This window comes from Phyllostomus hastatus, unplaced genomic scaffold, assembly GCF_019186645.2.
Source record: "Phyllostomus hastatus isolate PE091 unplaced genomic scaffold, TTU_PhHast_1.1 phas_scaffold_216, whole genome shotgun sequence".
NCBI lineage: Eukaryota > Metazoa > Chordata > Mammalia > Chiroptera > Phyllostomidae > Phyllostomus > Phyllostomus hastatus.
In genome coordinates this window covers 18,211,659-18,235,587 of record NW_025334018.1, presented here as the reverse complement: position 1 = coordinate 18,235,587, position 23,929 = coordinate 18,211,659, and the positions used below count along the sequence as shown (strand labels likewise).

Sequence of the window (23,929 nt, the reverse complement as noted above, 5' to 3'; positions counted from 1 at the left end):
ATTTAGTGTAGGTGAAGCCTTCAGAACATGACTAGTGCTTAGTAAGCATTAGCTTTTACTATTAACTGGATTTGTTCCATTCACATTTATTGTAATCAGTGACTTTATACATATATATGTAATTAGTATTTGTAATATCTTATCATAAGGGTTTTTTTCTTGGTTTATTTTTTTTCTTCTAGCCTTAGGCTGGATTAATAGATTTCTGTTAACTATTTTGCCCTCCTATGCAAATTCAGAAGCTATACATTGTATTTGTATTCCTTTAGTAGCTATGCCGTTAAGATTCATTAAAACTCTTCTTTTAGAGACCAGGAAAGACAGTGAGGCCTACCAATGAGCTAGACGCGTAAGGAAAACAAAGACCATTGTCACACCTCTCTAATCACTGACACTAGTATTCAGTGGTGCTCAGTGTACACAGTCATGTTCTCATTGAGCAAATTAAAGCAACAAAGATAACAACAACACATTCTCTACTTCACGAGTCAATTTTAAAATACATACGTGCAGGTTGCTTCTGATATAACAACACTTTGTGACATGGACAGCTGACAACTTTCAGGAAAAAGGAATTTGGGGGAAACCTCTGGAGTAAGAGGGTCTTTCAGCCAGGGGCTTGGGAGGTTGTAACAGATGCCTTATTTGTTTGAACGATGCTTTGAAGATAAATCAACTCCTTTGGCTTCTCTTTATAAAAAATGAACTAAGGTTCTGGGCCTCATCGACCCAAACCTTGGTCCAGATGGAGGCGTTTCTGCGGGATGCCTGGGCCAAGAGAGCCTGCGACCTGGGGGCGTGGGTGGCACTGAGCATTTCTTTCGTTCTCCACAGGACTTGCCAGTCAGACCTCCTTCCACTCCTGCCCTAGTAACACGTCAGTCTGTCTTCGATACATGCAACACCTTCCCATGGTCAGTTCTCCGTGAGAGAATATATACTGTCGTATTATCAGAACTGCTTTTTGTCGTTGTTGTTTAAAATACTTATAGATGTTCTGGAAAGAATCAAGACAATTAGATTATAAATGAAAATAGTTTTTATCTATCATAGCACTTCTATTAACTAGAGTGAGCCTTGAAAATAAATGGCTAAGACCTTCCAGGAAAATGAGAATTAAAACTTTTTCCCCAGCAGTTCCTTCTTGCTCGCCACCCTGAAACACCTGCGTTGCCCTTTCTGGGTGACATGGTCACTGACAACCCACAGCTGCGGTTCAGCAGCCGGGCTCCTCCCGGAACTGGGGTTGGCAGGTGGCCCGAGATCAGAGAGACAGACTCATGAACCCTGAGGTTTCCCAGTGAAGTCTGTTTGAAAATATTTGAATAAAAGTTCATTCATCCCCCCATTAACATTCGTCATGTCTAAACTGAAAATTTGGAGGGTGAGGAAGACAGATTACCCATGAAGCTGTAAATGGCCGTATGCATTGAAAGCTGTGGAACGTGGCATCATGGTGTCCCTTCCTAGACTCGAACCCTATCATTAGGGCCAGGACTTTGAACGATGCATTATTGTTTCTAGTCTAGAGGGAGGAAATTTTGTGTCTGCATGTAGTACATAATGTTACAGTCAACGAATTCCACATTTTGATTGCTTGCATGACACAATATAAAAGTCACAAGAAAGACCGGAGGTAATATACTCACCCACCTATATAAACGCAGGGAAACTGAAACCCCAAGAGGAACGAACAGTGGATTTCCCGAGGCCGCGTTAGCGGTGGTAGCGCAGCACGACCCAGCACGTGAGACTCCGGGTCTCCACTCGTGCTTCTACTGCTTCACCAGGCGTCTTCCAGTTAGCTCCCTGCTGGGTGAAGCGCAGCCTTCTCACCGTTCTCACCTCTCCGTAGCAGACGCTCCCTGGTGGTGAGCTTCAGCGTTCCTACCAGCTCACGTAGCACCGGCTGGAATGGCAGCGCCGTTGGTATACACGAGGCTCTCGTTGCAGAGCTCGGGATAGGGTTGGGTCGGAGCGCCTGGGTCGAACCCAAGTTGACCGACTCACAACTTTGTTTGAAAGGACAGTTGGCACATCCCAAGGAATAGCCTACCGCTGGATAGTTAGTGTCGCTCAGAGCCCCTCTTCGTGTTGCACATTGAGCTCCGAAATTCTATCCAGGACAATCAATGCGGAGTAGAAATGATTTATCACAGACTTACATTTGTTCAAAATAGATAAAAATGCCAAAATAGCCATAAATATCTGCAATGCCACATCATGCTTATTATCAAATTATGATTTAGGCCTAAGCATGCTATAAATTAAAATCCTTTCCACGAGATGGTATGTAGCTCTATCATTCAAACTATTTCACCTGCTACTGTCAGTGACGTACTATATTATCTCAAGATCAAAACATCTATTTTATCTACTCATTAAGTGCATTTATATTCATAAAGAAGCTGCAGCCTCCTTATTAATAAACAAGGCATGCATTCAGTGAGTTTGGTGCTGAGCAAAAACAATTATTTTCATCACAGCCGTACTTTCTGGCCATTCTCATAGACCGGGTTGGACACTGGGGTCCCTTGGTGCCGTTTAGAGGGAGTGGCAGAGGGGACCCTTTAAAAGCGGAGACGCAGACAAGTCCCTATGGTTCCGAACAAAAGGAAAGGCATCCTGAAGAAGAAATCCGTTCTTTTAGAAGCCGCAGGAGCATTCTCATTTCCCACCTGAAGTACATCTCCAATTTCTTGATTGAAATTCCATAGTTCTTGGAAAGCAAAGAAATGACTTTAAATCACCACTTATCCTACTTTTTATATGAGCCCTTTCCATTTTTCCCCATTTTATTGGAAAATGAGTTTAACCTTCAGACATTCCAATAATTTATCTGTATTTTATGACCAGCTGCTCCAAGACATGCCTAAGATTTATCCCAAGTGCCGCGGCCTGTCTGCAAGGCGGTGCATATTTATTGCGTATCAGATGCCTGGGTAAAGCTATTCTGGGCACAGGTCTCCTACCAGAGAACTTAGATTTTAGGCATTGTGTTTAAAAACACTTATCATGACTTTTACATTTCTTGCCTTTAGTTTCTTAGGAAAATAGCAATGTTATAAATGCATAGGACTACATATTCAGTGACATTGGTGATAATGATGATGTGAGTAGAAACATCCTGATTGGCACGGTGTTATCTGGGCTATTTAACGTTCCCAGCATTTCCGGCGGAGTTTTGCAGTTACGCTGCGGTTTGTGAGCGTCCCCACGAGATGCCGTTAAATAGGAATATCACTAATTATAACCTAGCTGCTCATGAAGGCGTACAGCGATCTTCCAAATTCCTTTTACTTTCCAATTAAAAAGCCACAGGAATTTTAAATTCAGTAAACATTTTGTAAAAAAAAAAAAAGTAAGGATGTCTCCCTTTACCTTTTAATGCTGGCAAACTGAGCTTTTGTTCTGAAGAAAGAAACCTCATGGAGGCTGGGGCCCTGTCCCAGCACGAGGGCAGTGACAGGGCTCAAGGCCACACGCGCCGGCCCCTCCCAGCCCCGTCAGGGAGTAGGGGTGCGTGTGTCATACACCCCGTCGGGACCCATCGGCAACACGACATGAAGCGGCATATCCAGTTTGCGCATTTATGGACTCATATGCTCAGCATTTATGAAGGCTCGTTTACCTAGTGCCTGAAAAGAAACAATATTGTGTGGGCAATTAAGAGCTTCCGAGGAGAATAGAGAAATCGGTGCCCTGTCCGCACGTGTAGTGCCCTGCGCTGCCTTGAAAGTGTGATGGTCCCTCCCCGTTGTCATCGCAGGGCATCGGTGCAGGTAAATAACCCGCCAGGCGGCTGGGATCACACGGGAGATGATGACAGGGTGGTGACCGAGGGAGTCTCCGAAGTCACAGCCTCATTTCCCCCGACACCTCCCTTCGCCCCGGTTACTCGCCGCACCTCTGGGGTTAGCTCAGTTCCCAAAGCATGTATTGGTCTCCTCCGACAGGTGCCACCCAATGAGAGTCCTTCGTCTGCAGGAAGCCCATGCTCCTGAGAGAGAGAGACCTGTGCCTGGGACAGTGCTGTGGCTCTACAGAAAACAAAGTTAGCAAAAAGAGCACTGGCGGTACCCCTTCAGGAATCAGGAGAAAAATGCAAGCAGAAGAAGGAGAAAGTGGGGGATCTTTAGACTGGAGAAGGAGCTTGGGTAGGTGCTAATGTACAAGTAAAAACAAGGGGAGGGAAAGAGAGAGGAAGAGAGAGAGAAACAGATTGAGAGAGAGCTTGAGAGAGAGAATAAATGTAACGACGAAGGTCAGGTTGTCCTGGCCTCACCCTGAGGTTGTTTCTTGTTGTTCTTTGTTCAGATATGTTGCTCTTTTAAGATTAAAAAAAAAAGGATACTTTAGACGTCAGTAGTCTACCCACAGGACAGAATACAACAGAATGACAGGGCACCTGGGGTCCAAGTGACGCCCAGGATGACCTTCATGTCACTGAAAACAGTTGTTCTCCCTCGTAGCTTAAGGGAAGCACTTCTCCCGGGAAAGGTCAGCCGGGGACTGGTGCACGTTTTCCCAGGCCGACAAACAGCATTTCTCACGTACGCTCTTACCTTGAGCACATCTTGGTCCCCTGCAGAGAACCATACAGTGTTAAAATGGTATCAGAATTGAGAGGATTATTAAAGGTAGTACATTTTAATTCCCTAATTATTAAGCGAGGGCTGTGGCCACTGCTGAGCATCGCTTCGTATATGGATTGTTTGCCATCGCAGACTAAATTCCTCTTCTTGGGGACAGTTTTTTTTTGCCTTGCCTGCTGTACCCCTCCCCTGGTTTCAGCTTCAACTGCTCTGATTTCATCCTAACCACCCACCTCTTCATATGCTTCTGTTTTCTTCTGGTTCACAAGTACGCTGCTGGTTCCACATACTCCTGATCTAACTTTCTGGTGTTTTGTTAATTACTCGGGCGCGAGCCTCTTCCAGTCCTTCCACCCTCTGCCCTTCTGTATCTGCAGTCCTGGATCGATACAAATGCCCCCCGTGGGCAAGCGTGATGGCAGGAAACCACAACCTGCGTGCTGCTGCTCTTCTGTCTCAAACGGATCCTCAGGGCCACGTGTTTTCGTCTGTCCTGAGTCAGCTCCATTTCCCGTTACCCAAATTTGCTTAAAAAAAAAACTTACTTGCTTTTAAGTATCCTACTGTGCCTTTTACTTCCATTGCTTTTGACAACTGAGAGTGTATCCTAGAACATGCAGAACAGAATTGGATTCCTGCGCATAGACAGCTACTGATGAGCCCTTGCTCTACCTACAGGGGAGAAAAGAAATTAATTAATGGCAAGAGACGGTAGGAAGTGGAAAAATACTTTTAGAGATAGAGTGTGTTTCCATGATCAGGGAAGTCATCCAACAAGTTCAACAGGGAGGGATAAAAGGAGAGGAATACAGAAAACAGGAGACAGAGCCAGAGGCAGAGGGGGCACAGGGAGAGAGAGAAATTGCAAATCGAGGCATGGATCTCTCGGTTAATTGGATGGGATTGAGTTAGCAATGCTGGATTTAACAAAGGTTGGGCCTTTGCCAGTGACGGTTATTGGAGAAAAGACACAGGGGATTTCAGGGCGTGTTCTTGAAAAGATGTAACAGGAAATAGGACAGTGAAAAAGTGGTCGAGTCCGTGAATAATTACATAGCACACAACTTTATCTTGATTGAAGTATTTTTACGTAATTGAAGATTTTAATGGTGGTGGGGATACATATCTCTAACGCTTAGATGGTATGTATTCATATGGGCATCAAAATATGTAGCTCTCTTCTCTAATGAACTTTTTTGCGTAGAAAAAAAAACTCACCATTAAAACTGTGAAATGAGGCCCACTTCAAATTAAGGGGGAAAAGTTACAAATGTATTCTCTGCTTTAAGAGACACTAAATAGTAAACCACTGTGATTGCATTTATTCAAGGAATTCCTAAAACCCGCTGCATTTCAGCAGGTATGCTAATGCATCGGAGATGAGAAGACAATCGAGTCCTTTCCACTTCGTGTGGAGTGCACAACTAGTCTTCCGCTTGAGTACCAGGTGCTGGGATGACCTGATATCATGGGTGCTGCGAGGGCCGAGGAGAGGCAGCTGACTGTCCCGGATGTCGGCATTTGAAGAACGGCTTCGGGAACCTGCCGTGTGGTCCCACAGAGCATGCCCAGCTGGAGGAGAGGTTCCAGGCCAGGGAGCGGCTTGGTTAGAACGGTGCGGGTGTGGACACACGGGGTAGGTGCAGGTGTGGAAGGGGAACCGCAGGACAAGGAGCCTCCCTCACTGACTTGCACAAACCAGCAAGAGCCCGTTTGCCCCTTGAGGTTATAGATGATATTTATACATTCTTACCTCCTGTAAAATGGGCCAACGAACACCAGGAAGCTAGGAGGACCTTTCTTCTGCAGTAAGACTCACCATCTCCATGTAACGAAAAAGGAAAAAGAAAAACAACTAACAAATACTGCAAGCTACATATTACCTTTATTTCCTGAAATCACAACAGACACAAATAGGTTCCCACGTCCCCGGAATGAGGAGGCCACGTCCTGAAGGCTCAGCAGCTGTGAGGCGCCGGGATCTGCGGCGAGGTCGTCCTAGAATAACCCCGGATTCCCCGGTCCCACTGATGAAAGGTCAGGGGCTGTCAGCATGTTCTCCTTGGAGCTGAGGAAGCAGAACTGAAACCTCCCTAATCTGCTGGAAATGAGGCAGTGTCCTGATTTCACCTGCTGGCGGCCGCGGGCCTCCAGCAGATTGGTGTTTGTCTTCTCCTGGGAAATCACCAGAATGCACCTGCCTTCATCGATGCTCCTTGCCTGCTCCTCTTCCCTCCGCCGGGGCCCGGTGACAGCCCTGCTGAAAGATGGTAATGGGACAGGACTGCTGCAGAATTAAAGTCCGGGCGGCTCCAGCGGGGCAGTGCATTCAGTGAGATGTCCTGGCCGCTGCAGTAAAACACCTCGGAGACAGAACACTGACACTGTGGGAAACAGCCTGAGAATTGATGGGCCGGGGAGCCGAGGTGTTGAACTTCGCTAGCATAATATTCTTTCATAAAAAGGAATGTGGAGATAGCATTCGTGGTTCTTTGCAACCCAATAGATGATGCATCTAATACATGTTCTTTAATAAAATATCACAGCGTACATTTTTTTGATTTTAAAAATGATTCTGTTTTCCAAGTGCAATAATCACTTATTAAAGGTACTAGGTGTAGTGGAACAGAGAGCTAGCATAAAAACGAGGCTGGCCTTAAGGATTTGTTGTTATTAAAAGGTTGTAAATTCAGTGTAGGAAAATCTGGCATGCTTCCACTCCTCCTGAAGACTAATTTTCATCAGGCTTATGCTTCTAGCATAAATGATCCTCAAAAAAGAAAAACAATAGAGAACATGGAAACACTTCAGAATAAAATCCGTTTTGTTTTGTGTTATTTTTCTTCAAATCTACATAAAAATCCTGGGAGACAGTTCCTGACCATCTGTGCACATTCACGTATCTGGAACCCAGATCCTGGGACTGACTACTCAAAAGGCACCTCAGTCTGAAAACGTCTTACAGGTAAAGGAGGCATATTTGCCGCTCAAGACAGCAGGTCAAGTTGACTGACGGCTTCAAACACTTCTCAGATCCCACACACTCATTCCGTAGACTCAGCATTTGTGAAACGTCAGATTTCCTGTGTACATTCTCCTCTGGGGGCCTCTTGTCAGTACTTGGGGAATCACAGCGAGGCTTCTCTCCAAAAATTGGACATGTGGATGTAAGAACATCCTCTGAAAGTTGGGTCTAAGACATGAATGCCCAAGAAAGGCATCCCAAGGAACCTGACTCCCCCGGTGCATGAGAATTGGCTGTCCTTGTTGAATTTACATAACTAATGGCGGGGGGAGGGGGAGAGAAAAGAGAAAAGAAAAGGTTGGGGTATGGAATAAGCTGATCCACCTTAGACCCATAGAAGAGGGAAAGTGAATGAAGTAAGCCGAAAGTTCTGCCCCAAGTCCTGATGGGAAGGGAACCGAGGCTGATGGAGAGGATGAACTAGGGTTCCGGCGAGTGGTGTGGCTTTCTGAATCTTGGAGACATCTACAGAGATGCGGGATTTGGAGTGTTTGCAATTTGGTTGATTAGAGCAATCCGAAGTGAAATCATTCATAAGGTTGCTTTATTTAATTTACTTTATTCTGCTATATCCTCAACAAAAAGACCTTCTTATTATCAATTACATTTCCACACTGAATGAAATCAGAATTTTCACCCATGTGACAAGTTCATTTAAGACTACACAGACATGCATAAAAATTTTAGTTTAATGTATCATCAGTCTCTTGGGGATACCTAATATGGGTCTGTTTCAGACAGATCATGGTTATTGAGTTTCTTAAACTGAGAGACAGATGGAGGGCTACGTAATCTTAGGTAATAAGAAAGCTTAGATAGGATGGACTGTAGGCTAAGATAGATAATGTGAATTATGAGACCTCTTTGTAACAGTGGGCTAGGTGTCTCCAGCAACAACTTCCCTATGTGCTGGCCCAGTTATTTAATTTTTATTTAAATGGTTGATCTTCAGAACCCATTGAAAGGAAAAGAGGTTATTATGAGTATGTAGAGAGACAGCAAAAATAAATTATTATTTTAGTTATGGAAATTTGTTTAAAATTGAGAGAAATAAAAATATATATTTTACACAAAGTGAAAGTTTGCAATTAAGTCACTAAATATTCACTTTATACAAGATCTTTCTAATAATTCCAATTATCAATTGATTCAAAATTTTAAAATTTGCATATTTTAGATGCAGATGGAATTTTTTAGTCTAAGAGACACTTGACCAATTAAAATTTGTTTTTTTTTCAAATTTACATTCACATCTGTCAAAGAAAAATTACTGCCAGATTAAAGATTGTATTTCAGATTTCTTGGAATTTTAAAAGACTAGACTAGTGTTTACCTTATTGATTTATTGCATTGTATGATACATACTAAAATGTGCTCAATTTTTCTGAAGTAAAAAGTATTAAAAAGTCAAGGAATAGTTGTTAAAATTGTACATGCAAAAGCTATGAAAAAAACCAGTTTTTTGGAATTATTGAAAGAAATTATAAACAGTGCATTTACTGATATTGTGTTTATTACCCATGCCCACTGGTTGAGTCGTAAAGCGTCTTACTAAGATTTAGTATGTTGTTAATTCAAATTCAAACTTTTTCATGAAACAAACCCAATGTTTGCCAATTATTCAGTAGTTAAAGACAAAAGTTGACAGTGTATTCGTGTTTCCTCACTGGTACCACTCTGCATATAAACGAAAACGTGAGGCACCAACATGCAGGGGAGCTTCCTGGGTTCTAGCCAGAGAGTTCGAGTTGTGTGATATGAGACATTGTCGAAAATGAAACCAGACAATATAATCAGTAATGATGATTCTATGCATTTTTTTCTAGTAGGAATCTACAGAGTCATCTACTTTGCCTATAATAACAGGAAGAAATATTCTAAAAGAGCTTTTTTTGGGAGGGGCACTGAAAGTTAGAATTGCCCTTCCGTTTATGCAACACTTTGCTGACGGCAGCGCTAAGCTAACAAAAGAGCTAGAGAAGCAGAGATGCGCTCCCTTGTTCACAGGTGGAATCCATTTCCAGCTGGATTGACAGTGCGAAATTATCATTTCCACTTTAGTTCTTGTCAAGGAACTCCTCTACCATTACAATTGGAGGTTTGCCCAGGTACGTCCTTCCTCCGTATTTCCCCCCGTTTTCTTAGGTGATATAAAGGCATTTTGGAGTTTGGTCAGGAGCGAACATCCATTTGAAAGCACTGTCTCCCTCTCCCTGCCCCCCAGACAGAAGGTCTGGGCCATCTAAATCAACATTGCCTAAGGTGTTTTTAAGTTCAGATCCCAGGATTTGTTTTTTGGGTTTTTTAAAATTTTTATTTTAATTATTGTTCAAATACAATTTTCTATCTTTTACTCCCATCCTGGCCCACCAACCCAGCCCTCCCCACCTCCCTCCCATTTCCACCCGCTCCTAGTTTTTATCCATGTGTCCTTTATACTTGTTCCTGTAAACCCTTCCCCTTTCCCCTGAAATTCCCTCCCCTCTCCCCTCTGAACACTGTCAGCCTGTTCTCTATTTCAGTGTCTTTGGTTATATTTTGCCTTTTCTTTGTTTTGTTGATTAGGTTCCTGTTAAAAGTGAGATCGTATGGTATGGGAAAACATATTTGCCAATGATACCTCAGACAAGGGTTTAATCTCCAAAATATACAAAGAACTTACATGACTCCACTCTAAGAAGACAAGCAACCCAATGAAAATATGGGCAAGGGACTTAAACAGACACTTCTCCAAGGAGGACATACAGAGGATCCAGAGGCACATGAAAAGATGCTCAATATCGCTAGCTATCAGAGAGATCCAAATTAAAACCACGATGAGATACCACTTTACACCAGTCAGAATGGCCATCATAAACAAAGCAACAAACAACAAGTATTGGAGAGGTTGTGGAGAAAAGGGGACCCTAGTGCACTGTTGGTGGGCAGGCTGGTGCAGCCACTATGGAAAACAGTATGGAATTTCCTCAGAAAACTAAAAATGGATCTGCCTTTTGACCCAGCAATTCCACTGCTGGGACTATATCCTAAGCACCCTGAAACACCAATCCAAAAGAACCTATGCACCCCGATGTTCATAGCAGCACAATTTACAATAGCCAAGTGTTGGAAGCAACCTAGATGTCCATCAGTAAATGAATGGATCAAGAAACTATGGTACATTTACACAATGGAATTCTATGCAGCAGAAAGAAAGAAGGAGCTCCTACCCTTAACAACAGCATGGATGGAACTGGAAGGCGTTATGCTAAGCGAAATAAGCCAAGCGGTGAAAGATCCCAGGATTTGAACTCCGTAATAGTTGAATCAGAATTGTGGGTATTCTGAGGAATATTCATTTTAAAGAAATATCTTCACAGGCTTGAAGAAGAAGGATCAGACAAAAACGATGACAGTTCACTACTCATGTCCCGCAGGGCATCCAGGCCCCACTGCAAAGAGAAATCGGAGCCGGAGCCACAAACACTAGCTTGAGGGCTTGAGTCTGTGAACTTGGTACCTCTCAGCCTCCCGTGCTGGGAGAGTCATTTCCTCTCGGGTGCAATCACAGTCCAGGGTATTTTTAGCCGTTCATAGACGTGTTCAGACATATTAATTGAGCAGCTACAATGGCGAAAGAACCTGAATAGTGAGGATTACAAAAAAAGAAAATGTAGGTGGGTTCTGAAAACGTAAAACTCAGTAGAAAAGAAAAGAAAAACCACAGACAACAATGATGTAAGTTAAAATGATACAGGTTCAGCCCTGGCTGGTATAGCTCTGCTGGTTGCAGTGTCGTCCCGTAAACCAAGAGGTTGTGGGTTCGATTCCAAGTTAGGGCACATACCCAGGTTGTGGTATTGATCCACGGTTGGGCTGTGTATGATAAGGCAACCAATCAATGTTTCTCTCTCACACCCAAGTTTCTCTCTCTCTCTCTCTTTCTCCCTTCCTCCCTCTCTCCCTTCCTCTCTCTCTAAAAGCAATGAAAAATTGCCCTCAGGTGAGGATTAAAAAAATGACATAGGTTCAGAAAAAAAGGCAACGCCAAAATGCAACAAGATAGACAAGGGAAAAAAATTAAAATGCATTGTGATTGAAAGATATCAAGAACCTTTTGTATGATGAACATGATATTAAATTTATACCCTGAGTTAGGCAAGACTGTGAGGGGGCAATCACTGAAATATTTAAGACAGGAAACAGAATGACATCTCTTCCCATATGAACTCACAAAGTGCCTTCTTCGGGCCATTTCTTTTCCTTCATCGCATTCTATCTTTATCTAGGTTTTTTTTCTCGAATATCTCCTTTATTTCTTTTCGCCGCAGTGACAGTTTCCCCAAAATTCCTGGGGTGCACTGCTGGTTTGGATAGTGTCGGGATTTTCTTGCTTCAGTACAGCTGTCACACATCAGACTCAGAAGTGGAAAAGTCTTTATAGATCTTAAGATTGAAACTTTAAAGTATTAACAGATTCTTTAAGGATCAAAAATGTTTTGAAGCGCTGTGGGTGAGCCCCATGGAGGCTCTGACCGCTTTAGGGGGCAGAGCGTTTGTCGGCGGGTTGGCATCATTGTCTCACCTGCGTGTCTGGGTCTGCCTGTCGCTTTCTCCTTTATCCCCGGCAACTGGAACTTAGATTTTCTGTATGATTCCTAAACACATGGATTTTTTAAAAATGCTTTATTTAACCCACAGGTATATGTGAAACAACTGTCTGTTCCTAAAACTATATTACTAGAAACCTCAATTAACTAGTGTCGTGGAATCCATTGGATAAGCAGTTTACATTCTCTGATCTATTTACATAAACTATATCCGAGAAGATGATGCAAATCTGAGTAGAACTGAAGCACAGTAATTAATTCTATTGATGTTCGTGGGGAGAAGTGATTTGAATCCTGAAAAAAGAAAACAGAATCTCAGCTACACAAAGGGAACAAATTTATCACGTGGGAATTGCATCCAACAAGTAATAAGGCAGTAAATGGGCAAAGCCTTCAGTTCCTTAAATAAGTCGGTTTATTGTCTCATGCGGGAGGTCACAGAGGTAGCCAGTCTGTGGCTGGGGCAGCGGTTGCATGGTCGCTTGAGGGACCGGAAGTCTTCTCTCTTTCCATCTATTGGTTCACCCTTGTTTCCGCCCGCAAGGACACGAGATGCCAACTGGCTCTCCGACCACTACAAGGCACAGGGAGCCCACAGGGGGTCCTTCCTCGAGGAGAAAATCCCCTTTAAAGAGCTCTTTCAGAAATTTCACTTCCATCTCATTGCCCAACCCATGTGGAAGGATGGCTTGGAGAATTTTTCTCCATTTGTTTGTTGTTTTTTTTAAAGCTCATTGCATTTCTCTATTTAAATAAAATCAGGAAAGTGAGATAAGAAAGTATATTAGATTCACAAGCAGTAAACTCCATTACAAAATGAAAAAAATTTATTTAATCTTCAAAATTTACTTAATCTACAAGATAGTTATTTTCCTCTTTGTGGAATGATATACGTGGAAAGGGTAGCCAAGACTTGTCTTCCTGATAAGAAAGACTGAAAAGCATAATTTCTCAGAAGTTCACCATGGCCGACTCAGGACTAGTTCAGCTGTGATGGATCTAAAAATGCATTTACTGCTTATGCTTCAAATTCAATTTAAAATAACTTTGTTCTTGATATTTTATCAACATATTTTTGTTGCTTATTTCCAGTACAAATGGATCATATTTAAAAAGTAAGGCTTCACTTTAAACGCCCACAGTCTGTATCTATCTATCTCTACCCAGGAAATGACTATATAGGTTATATATTTCACTAAACATGGCAAGAAATAAGATTACACTGTAGAAAGAAAAACCCACAGGTCGACTTTGAACCAAAATATTTTAGGATGAAAGAAGACTTCTAGCTTCCATATGCAATGCAGAATAACAGAACTGCAATGAATTATTGCAAAAATTATCTAGGATAGAGGCTGGCAAAAGCAGGGCGGGAATGATGGCAGTTAATTTTCCTGTGATCACTTTGCAATAACCTGTGCCTTGTGGCCACAATCACAGACTGTCCATGTAACATTACCATCATACATACAATCTACAAATGACTAGCCTCGAATCACATAAACTCATAAGATACTAGGACAGCCTATTTACTAACAATAGCTGCTTCTCTAAATGCCTGATGGGATGGCACATTTAAGTAATGAATATGTACATAGATGTTTTTCTAACACCAGGAGGTCACTGCCTATAGTGTCACTGAGAATTAATTGAGCCCTGAGATAGTAGTAATAACGCAGAGTTAGCCCAGAAATGGGCATTGTGCTTTGAAAAAGATCGTGGGTCTTACAATATGAATACGATGGTTTAATAGCGCAACTCAACTACTTAGTGTTGACAGGGATGCTGTGTTTGCCTGTCAACCATGGCTTTCAGGGGCTAGTCCTCTTCAATTTTAGTTCATAATGTTACAGGGTGCAGCCAAGAGGGGGGACCCCAAATGGGCATTTGAAATGGGGTCCAGAACTCAAGGTGTCCAGGAGATTTTAAGGTGTCTTCACCCCTTCCCCCACAGGTGTGAGTTGGGGGAAGGGACACACGGAGCAAGAACATGCAGGGCTGTTTTGTACAACAGCTTTGCAGCTAATCCATGGCATGGTCATTCAATATATCTATAACCTTTAACTGGTTACATAGACATGTTAAACAGCTGTGGCCATGCTCTCAGCCAGGGGAATGGAAGTAACTTCCCCACCAAGACATAACTGGGGGGCAGGTCCCCCGAGTTACAGTGCCTGCGTGGGAGCTTGAAGATGATTGGCTCCATAACATGGGGCCATACCTGCCCAGACTCATGATGGCAGCCCAGTAAAGCTGGAAGGATGTGAGTTCTGGCATGTGAGGCCGAGTGTGGGAGGAGTCAGAAATGGGGCTGTAGGGGAAGACTGGCACAGGGATTTAAACCCAGACACCGCAGCTTTGTAGAGAGAACCACACGGTTTTGGCTGAGTGGGGACTCCCATGGCCCTGGGGGAGAGAGAACCACGTGGTTGGAGTGGTGGAGAGAGAACCTTGCGGCTTTGCCAGAGTGGGGACCCCCGCAGCATTAGTAGGAGGAACCACCACCCGGCTTTAGCAGAGATCCCAGAGACACAGCTGATGGTCCCAGGAACCGAGGGAGGCCGACCAGCTGAGACGAATTACTGGGAAGAACTGGGGGCTTCCTGAGCCACAGACTTCTATTTCTTTTCCTGCAACATGGTACCCCAGACTGGGCAAAGCGGGGAAGGAAGGACTGTGTGTGTTTGTGAGTGTTTGAAGGGACTTTGGGATTTTGACGAAGACATTAGGTCCCTACTTTAATTCCGTACAGCATCAAATAAACATTTCCTTTCCTTTTCACAAATCTCTCTGGCATTAAGAGATGTCTTTCCTCTGGCGGTGGACATAACGAACCTGGGGGGTTCCTTTCAGGTAATAGTATATGGTCCCAGGCCCCCCCTCTTTGTTCAGTAACAGTAAGGTCTGAGTGGTACTTAACATGACTTCCAGTTTAGGGGCTGTTTCAGAGACTCTAGCCTGGTCCGTTGGAATGCTCTACTCCATAGGTGGCAGAGTTCAGTACAGTGGTGGGCACGCAACCAGAGTGAGCCAAGCCGGGTCCATCTGGGGAGACTGCTATGGCTTCTGAAGAGAGGGTTTCCTCCTTATGACAAAACAGTGGTAAAGAATAATGTGATTAATTATTCCTAAAAGCCTTCAAAGCTCTTCGCTTGGCAAGTAACAGGCACATAGTCAAATTCTGATTTTTTTTTTATTTTATACTTGAAAAAGAATGTAGGTCAAGTAGAAAAGATTAGTAGAAAGAATACAAGATCTGGACTTAGAGACCCCACCCCTTGCTATATATAGAAATCTATACAAATTACGAAACATCTATAAATCCTTTTTATCACCTGAAGAATAAGTTTAATACTTTTTTATTTTACCTTCTGGTTAGTACCTGTGTTCAGAACTGGCTGCATAAGTTGTGGTGCCCACTGTTAAAAGTAATTAGAAGTGTGGGCGCACTCAGGACAGTGAGTGCCCTGGTGAGCATGGAGCTCCTGTGCAGTGTCCCCTGCGTGTGATGGGTTAATATGGTCACAGCCACTCACCTAAGCAAGCCTCGTCTGAGGTGTTACGTCAGTGTCTCCTTCCCTGGACACAGGGCTGGCCCTGGGACTGTCACCGACTTACAGAATGTGAGAGAGAAATGCTGGGTGTCGCGCTTCTGCTGCTCTTGAGGCTGTGGGTGAAGTTTGACAATTTTGAGCCCAGCGAAGCCACTAAATGAATGCAGCCCATTGAAGGATCCCAGCCACGTGCTGCCCGTATTCCGGACCCACAGAACAATGAGGAGGTGAAAGAATTATTGTTTTAAGCCTTTATGTCATGGAGAAGTTTGTTGTAGAGCAATACATAATGAAAGAGAGAGTATTTGGATATTCTCATCCATACAATTTGTCATTAACGTTAATAAAGTCAGGTGGCATTACCTTACCGTTGTCCTCTCTGGTTTAAAGCAGCCAATCTGTACTTCACAGCAGTTGCTTGAGGTGTACGTTGGGCCTCTAAAATTAAAAGTTAATTCTGCAGGATGGCATTACTTTGTATAGTCACTGATACTTAATAGGGTTATATAACGTGGTAGCCAAAATAATGGCTTTCATAAATGCCATGTCCTAATTCCCAGAACCTGGGAATGTGCTACTTTATATGGTGCATCTCCTAGGGCTGTTATATAACAAGTCACCACAAACCTGGTATTTAGAACAGCGGGAACTTGCTGTCCCGAAGTTCTGGAGGCTGGAAGTCCGAAGTCACGGTGTTACTAGGGTAACGTGTGCTGAAGGACCTAGGCGAGAATCTTCCCTCGCCTCATCCAGTTCCTCACGGTTCCGTGTGCTTCTTGGCTCCAGCCTCCGTGGCTCCAGGCTCGGCCTCTCTCTGCACGTGGGCTTCTCCTGCATCTTCTTCCGTTTTCGTCTCTCTACAATACTTGCCATGGAGCTAGGTCTTATTCTAATCCAGAATGATCCCACCTCAAGATCCTTAACGTAGTTATAGCTGCAAAGGTCCCTTTTCCGGATTAAGTCCCATTCACAGGTCCCAGCCGGACCTATGTGGGGGGACCACCATTCACCCCTGCATGTGGCAGGGGTGAGAAATTAAGGTTTCAGATGGGCTTAAGGTTGTAATCAGCTCACCTAAACATAAGAATATCCTGAATTATCTAGGTAGCCCCATGTAAGCACGATTAAACATATTAGAAGCTTATTCTAGAGAAATGCGGTCCTGGAATCTGCCAGTCCTCCATCCCTTAAAATCTTAATATCTAAGGAGTCGTCTACATTTCAACAATAAGATGGAGAGATTAACAAAGAATGGGCAAGAAGCATGCAGAAATGGCCCATGATTTCCAAGATCCCTCTACTGGCCAGAGGATAGGCTCAAGTCCACCCTTAACCACTAGAGGGGCGTGGGAGTGTAGTCTTCACTGTGCCTTCGAGCCTCACTGCCGATTGTGTTTGGGGGCAATGGAGGATGCTAATGAGGCCGTGCGATCTCTATGCCACTGAATGAAATCGCAAACAATGTGTAAAGCGTCACAAAAATATTAAAATCGGGAAATACTGTGACTTACCAACACAATAAATAAGAACAAATAAGAATAATGGAAAATTCCAATACCCAGCACAACAGACAAAAATAACTCCAATAACACATATGAACAAAATAAAATTACCTCCAAAATATTGGAATTAAGGGCAGAAAACCCCTAAGTGAAAGGTAAATGCAGGGAAACAGTTTTTCCTAAACAATAGGTTGTTGTTCCTTTCCATTAATAGAAAGAACTGCTCAGCTGTAGGTTAATCGCTGGAGAATGGAAATTAGAAATCAAAGGGTAATTGGTCCCACGAATGGTAGAGGCTCTGGCTGGAACAACTCCTAGTCAGATCAAAAGGAAGAGAAATTACCCTCCCTCCCCAGACAATCTGCACTAGTCTATGATGTTCCATTCATGTAGTAAACAGCTTCTGACTTTCTGGGAATGCCTACAATAAATTACAGAAAAAAAACATGTTTCCAGGCGAAGCTTTCTCTGTGTGCAGGCAGCTCTGGTTCCAGACTCTGCCATGACAATGAGAAAATTAAGTAACCCCGTCACTGTTTGCCATCTGCATGGGGAAGGCGGGAGAGCAGGGCCAGCGTGGTTTATGCAGAAACAGTGCGTTGTTCCTGGCAGCAGGCGACAGAAGGGCAGCCTTTGAAGCACAAAGAGACAATTAGAATAACAATGATTGTTATATTCAGAAAGCTAAACAAATGCCAACAGTGAAACTCTCATAAGAAGCAATAGAGACAGGGTTTGAAGGGCAACAGCCTGTCATCCCGAGAGGTGCGAGAGGTCATCCCTGGGGAAAAATGGAACCACGTGTCTGGGAAAGCTACAGGAAATTCACCCTCCATTAAACGAGTTGGTATTTTTCGCACACACAAAATTATGATGTTCTTGACCCCCCCAAATATTTCAAATGTATCTCCTGTAGTGCGCATAATAATGAGGTGGTTCACTGGGTATTCTATGATGTAGTTTCTACTTAATCTCTCCATCTCCAACACAGTCCACACCCACCACCAGTCTTCAGCCACACTGAAATTGAATGTTCTCCCCAGGACAATGGGGAGGTTTTGGCCTTCGGGCCTTTGTGTGTGCTGTGTCTCCCTGCCTGCGTCTTCCTCAGTCCCCTTTCCTCCTAGGCACCACTGCAGGTGTGCGGGTGTACTGGAGAGAAAGTGCTAGTCTCTCTGACTCACCTTGTTCTCACAGCCTTCGGGCTGCCGGCTCATGCCTGGTCCTGCACATGCGCACACTAATCAATACTGGGACTCTGCCCATGGCCTGAACGTTTCCAAGACAGCCCCCCCATCCCCCCTTCCCTTGACCTAAAAGACCTGAACTCTGTACTTCCTTCTGATGGATTTAAGGACTAGATCCACAATCTTCCCCACTGGTGCCTTCTCCGTCCATAAATCATCCTTTATTCCAAACTCTGACATTGTGAGTTCTGACTTTTGGAAGCCTCGGGCACACGGACCCTGGCCCAGTAACACCGGGAAGCGGACTGTGGCTGGAGAACTAAGCAGACAAACAAGCAAGCCCGAGGTTCGTTTCCAGGCACCGACCCTCCATCCCCGACCCCGGAGCTGAGGGCCAGAGCGCGCAGTGGGCTCCCTCCTCGTCTATTGCATCTTAGCTTTTTGTCATTTCCTTCAAAAAGTCTTTATATCCTCCCCTCCCAGATATTACGATACATACTGCCATCGCCCCGCATAATGAGTCGCTCCTAACACTTCCCGCCTGTGACGTTGCTGTGCGTTTGCATCACAACATCATAAGCTACCGAAGGGCAAAGACTTCGGAAGGAAGTCCAGTACCTGGCCCATAGTAGGTGCTCAGTAAATATTTGTTAAATAAAGTAGCAAATGCTTACAAGGACATACTTATAAAATAATTTTTGTGAAATAAGAAAAAATGTGTACACAGAAAATGGTTTACAAACAGTAAGTCAGTTCTGGGGTCATAAGGTTTGCAGGGTAAGAACAAACATCACGCGTACATTAGTCACATGGGACAGGAGGGGTGCATATTCAACGCCAGAGTCCGCCAGCTTGCAGAGTGTTTATACCCGTGCAAAGGTGCTCTTCCAAGTGCTGCTGCCATTGACTGGGTAATGCCTCACGCTCCCTTCCATCCAGACAACACAGGGTCTTTTTCATCAAATGTAAGGTGTGGCGTCAGACTCCCCACTTTAAGCAAGTGTTTAAAATGACACCTGCACTATTAGATTTGTCGTTGCTGTATTGACTGTTATTATTCAGAGGCATTGAAAGGATAGAGTTTACACTGAGCCTAAATTTCCTTAAGGAAACCCGCTATTGTAACACAGAGTTGTGGTACTGGTCAGTCTGTAGAGACGCTTAAACTCCACCCCTTCCCAGTGAAATCCAGAAATGACTCGGATGGGCCAGTGACTAAGAACCTGCAGGCCATTCAGAGACTCTGGGAGTGGCCAGCCTGCCAGTGGGCACGGCCGTCGGTGTCGACTGCCACAGCCATGTCACACATAAGGTCACCTCCTTGGCCAGTGTCTGTCTGTAGTGCTTCCACATTGTGGTTGGGCCAGAAGAGTTATTAAATATTGCAACACACCAGGCCCACATTGTGGCAGAATGGTGATAGTTATCATGCCATTGCCTCTGATCCAAAATGGACAAATTACAGTTCTCTGAATCTGATCAAGAGAAAGTAGGAGAATATATTTATCAACTTGGGAATATCAAGATATATATCTACATGTACCTGTGCAGTTACATCCCTGAAGGCTATGGCCCTTGGAAAGCAGGGGAGGTCATTAACTCCACTGGGAAGGGGCTGGCAAAGAAATTAGATAATTGTAGAATACAGAGCCCAGATGAGGAAACATTGCTGCTAGAAATCCCCAGAAAATTCACCATTAAGTGTTTAAAGACAATGAATAATAAAATGTCTGCTTGAGAAGATCTTATGATTAATTCCAAGGCCAAGAACCCTGACAGAGCAAGAAATCTGTAAGAAAAATAATAGCATTTCCAAGAAACCGGAGACTTAATTTGAGAACTACTGTTTGGTTTCCATTTCTGATACCCGGTGCATCTCTCTCGGGGTCACACAGGGATACTCAGGAGTGAAAATAAGACTGAGCTCAAGAATGAGTCACAATGATCTTCAAAGTAATAAAGCAGCCAAAGGAATAAAACCTAGTGTATTACAAAAATGTATATATTCTACCAAATATATAATATAGGTAAGAATATAATCTATAAATAGTAATATAAATACTTATAAATAAATCTATATCTTTTAAGAAAATGGAGTCTGCATACAGATGTTTAGATCATACATAAGACAACCTAAAATAAGGTAACCGGTTAAAATCTCACGAAGCTGGGACTATTTCTTAAGGAATCTCTGAATCCCTTGCATAGTGAGAGTATTATGGTCATATATACATATCACAGACATCATTCTTATCAATAGAGAAACATACTATTTAAGCATTTCCTAAGTATTTACTCATTTTCTTTTCACAAAAGCCCAATGAGGTAGGTGCAACAATTATCCACATTTTACCAATTAGGAAACAGAGGCACAGAGTAGTTGAATAGCACGCCAAGGTTACATCAGCGGTAAATTGTAAAGTTGACGCTTCAAACCAGGTGGACCGACCCAGGAAACTAGAGCTCTGGGCCCCACAGGCTGGGAATCGTCCCCTCACGAACCTACACACTCGTGAGCATGTGCTGTATGAATGAATTTCTGCAACGTTTGCTGGAGACGTATCTCTCTGCAGGCTGACTCGGGGGTCTGCCACGGGCAGTGGTTGCACTAGGGCTGGCTGGGAGCATGACCCCTTCCTTTCTCTTCAGTTCTGCAAACCAGCCTGGAAGGCGGAAAGGCATATCGATGCCGTATAAACGCAGGTTTGAATCAGGAATCGAGCATACCTTGCCAAGCCAGCTCCCAACCCGTAGTGTCTTCTGTTCTGAGATTTGGGAGGAGCCACTGTCGCTGGGTTATGTAATGCAAGAGCGGTACCGTTTTTGCACTCCCAGAGTGTTGGACACGCCTCGGTCACGTGCCCACGGAGCCATCCGGTCAGCACGGCTCGCACACACGGGAGGGCCAGGCCCACTGCGGGGCATTGAGGAGATCAGGATGAAAGTGCGGTTCTTTGCCGAGTCCTCCTGGCACTGCGTAAATGTTTGATGAATGCTGAATAAGTGGATCTATCGAGGGCACCAAGTGTGAAAGTTGCCGTGGGTGGGGAAACCACTCTCCCTCTCTCTCCGAGGCTTTTTCTCTTCATGTGCAAAGTGAGAGGACAGGAGAAAGAATTATAATATACCCCTTTCACGAGTTTGTATTTTGATCCCGTGGTGACCGGTAAAGTACTAACAAGTATGAAGCATTGGAGGTGTCAGGCTGGGTGATACAGGATTAAGATTATTTTTGACAGGGGTCTGCACCGTGGATCGGAGAGGGAGGGGGAGTCAGAGACTCAAAGAGGGAAACAGGCGCAGCTGCGTCCGTGTCTGTGGACGCCACACGCTGTGGAGAGAGCAGCCGAGGGAGCCGTCGAGTCCACGCACGTGGTGTCCAGCCCCTAAGAGGAAAATACCGATTCGACCCAGTTCAACGTGTCTGACCGTCGGTAAGGAGAATCGTAAGGTGTGTCTGCAAACAACTTTGTCATCTGCAGCCCTGCTGTGGCACTGTGTAAACAATTCTGTTTTATTATTTACGGCTGCATGTACTTGTCCCGACTGCCATGGTAGATGGCCGGCTTTTTAAGTTCAGAAGCAAGATCTTAAAACAGAAAGGAGGTCCAGACCATGAAGCAGGTGGTGCAGAGAGTAAAATGGAGGAATAAAATTCTAATTTATACACATCATTGTATATTTCACATTAAAGTGCTATTACATTTTAAAATTTCCACTAAACTCCAACTTTGCGGTAGGAGATGAACTTTGTGGTAAGGAGATGAACTAGGATATAAATTTGTGTGTCTGAAAGCACTATATAACAGATTAGTTAAATGAATGTTTGTCTTCTGAATTTGTCCTCGATTGCTCTCTCGTTATTTGGCTTGAATTTAGAGAGAGAGAGAGAAAATAAAAAATATATGGGAACAATCAAGAGAACAGGACCTCGATAAATGAAAATGTTTCCCCTGCATAAATTGTGACTGCGCTAGAAATTTTATGAAGCAAGTGAAATGGGTATAAGATCATTTGAAACACGGCCATTATGTAACCTGGGAAAGGATCCAAGTAACTTGCAGATTTTGCTAAGGAAACTCACACTGTTATGTGAGTGCTAACGTCCAGTCCCCAATGAACACGACCAGTCCCCTATGGCTTTGAAATTCAGAACAACACCCAGTTAGCCTCGTAACAGACTCCACGGTCAGCCTCAAAACTCCAGCTCCAGCGCTGCCTTCGGCAGCACATACACTAAAATCGGGATGGCACAGAGTAATATTAGCATGTCCCCTGCACAAGGAGGACGCACAAACACGTGGGGCCTTCCCTGGTTTTAGTGACAGGTAAAGAGACTTCACATCTGAGATCAACAAAGCAAGTCTACTCATGGCAGCAGGGCCCAAAGTCAGCTACTTCAGAACCCTGACCTGCAGCCTGGCCTGTGGCTCGGTTGTTTGGAGCATTGTCTTACACATGGAAAGGCTGCAGGTTTGATCCCCGGCCAGGGCACATGCCTTGATTGCGGGTTCAGTCCCCGCTGGGGTGCATGCGAGAGGCCATCTACCGATGTATCTCTCTCTCTTCCTCTCTCTCTAAATCAATACACATATCCTTGGGTGAGGGTTAAAAAAGAAAAACAAATCTTGATCTTTTCCATTGGACCGAAGACTGCTTTGCTTCACTGTTGTCTGTAGAAATAGATCTGTATTTGCATTATAAGAAAGTCCACGCTCAAAAGAGTCTAGTTTAGTGGGACAGCGATAAAGGGTTAAAAGGTTCTGAGTGGGACATACAGACGTGAAAGAGGGAGACAAAGGGTCAGCTGGTGGTGGGTGTTCTGAGTCGCCACAGCCCCTTTGATGGCGCCTCCCCACGGGGCAGTGCTCAGGGACCGCATCTTCGGGTTCCCAGCAGGTGCGTTCTGTCTGTGCCCTGGACTCCTCCGACCCGACGCTCTTCCGTGAGTCCCAGAAGCAGAAACGGGGACTGTAAGGCTCTGGCATTAAAGATGGTGTGCACAAGCACTGGAGTGTTAGATCTCCGTCCGCTGTGACTGTCGTCAGCTTTGTAAAGGATGTGGCACGTGTGTGTGTGGCAGCTGCCATATTCGGGGACAGAAGGAAGCTCTTTGACTCAGCCCGCAGCAGAAGCCCCCTGCGCCCCACCCCCCACTCCCCAATCTTGAGGAGGCAGACGTCTCAGCTCTCCTACTGGGCCTTGTGAATGGAACTCCGGAGTAATTTCTGGAAAGTCAGCCCAGGAGGCCTCTTGCTGTCCTCCAGCTGATTTTTCAGGAAACGAATTCCCCATGTTTACACATTCTTCATTGAGACGGATGGAGCAGTCCCCGTTCCCCGCCGCCGGTTTCCAGCAGGTCTGTCAATGGCCCCGACGCATGCTGTGGGGCAGCTGTTCCGTGCCGTCTCATTTCTCAGTGTTCCTGTCCGCCCTCACTTTGCTCTTCCGATCGGGTTTTCCGGAGTGGACGGAGA

At 44.4% G+C, this 23,929-nt stretch overlaps 1 non-coding gene across 1 annotated transcript; it reads left to right on the top strand.

The window, feature by feature from the left end:
- Window positions 1–22,666: 22,666 nt before the first annotated feature.
- Window positions 22,667–22,772, top strand: LOC123804877. Its single transcript, XR_006783227.1, has one exon. It is a non-coding gene; the product is annotated as a U6 spliceosomal RNA (small nuclear RNA).
- The last annotated feature ends 1,157 nt before the right edge of the window (window positions 22,773–23,929 follow it).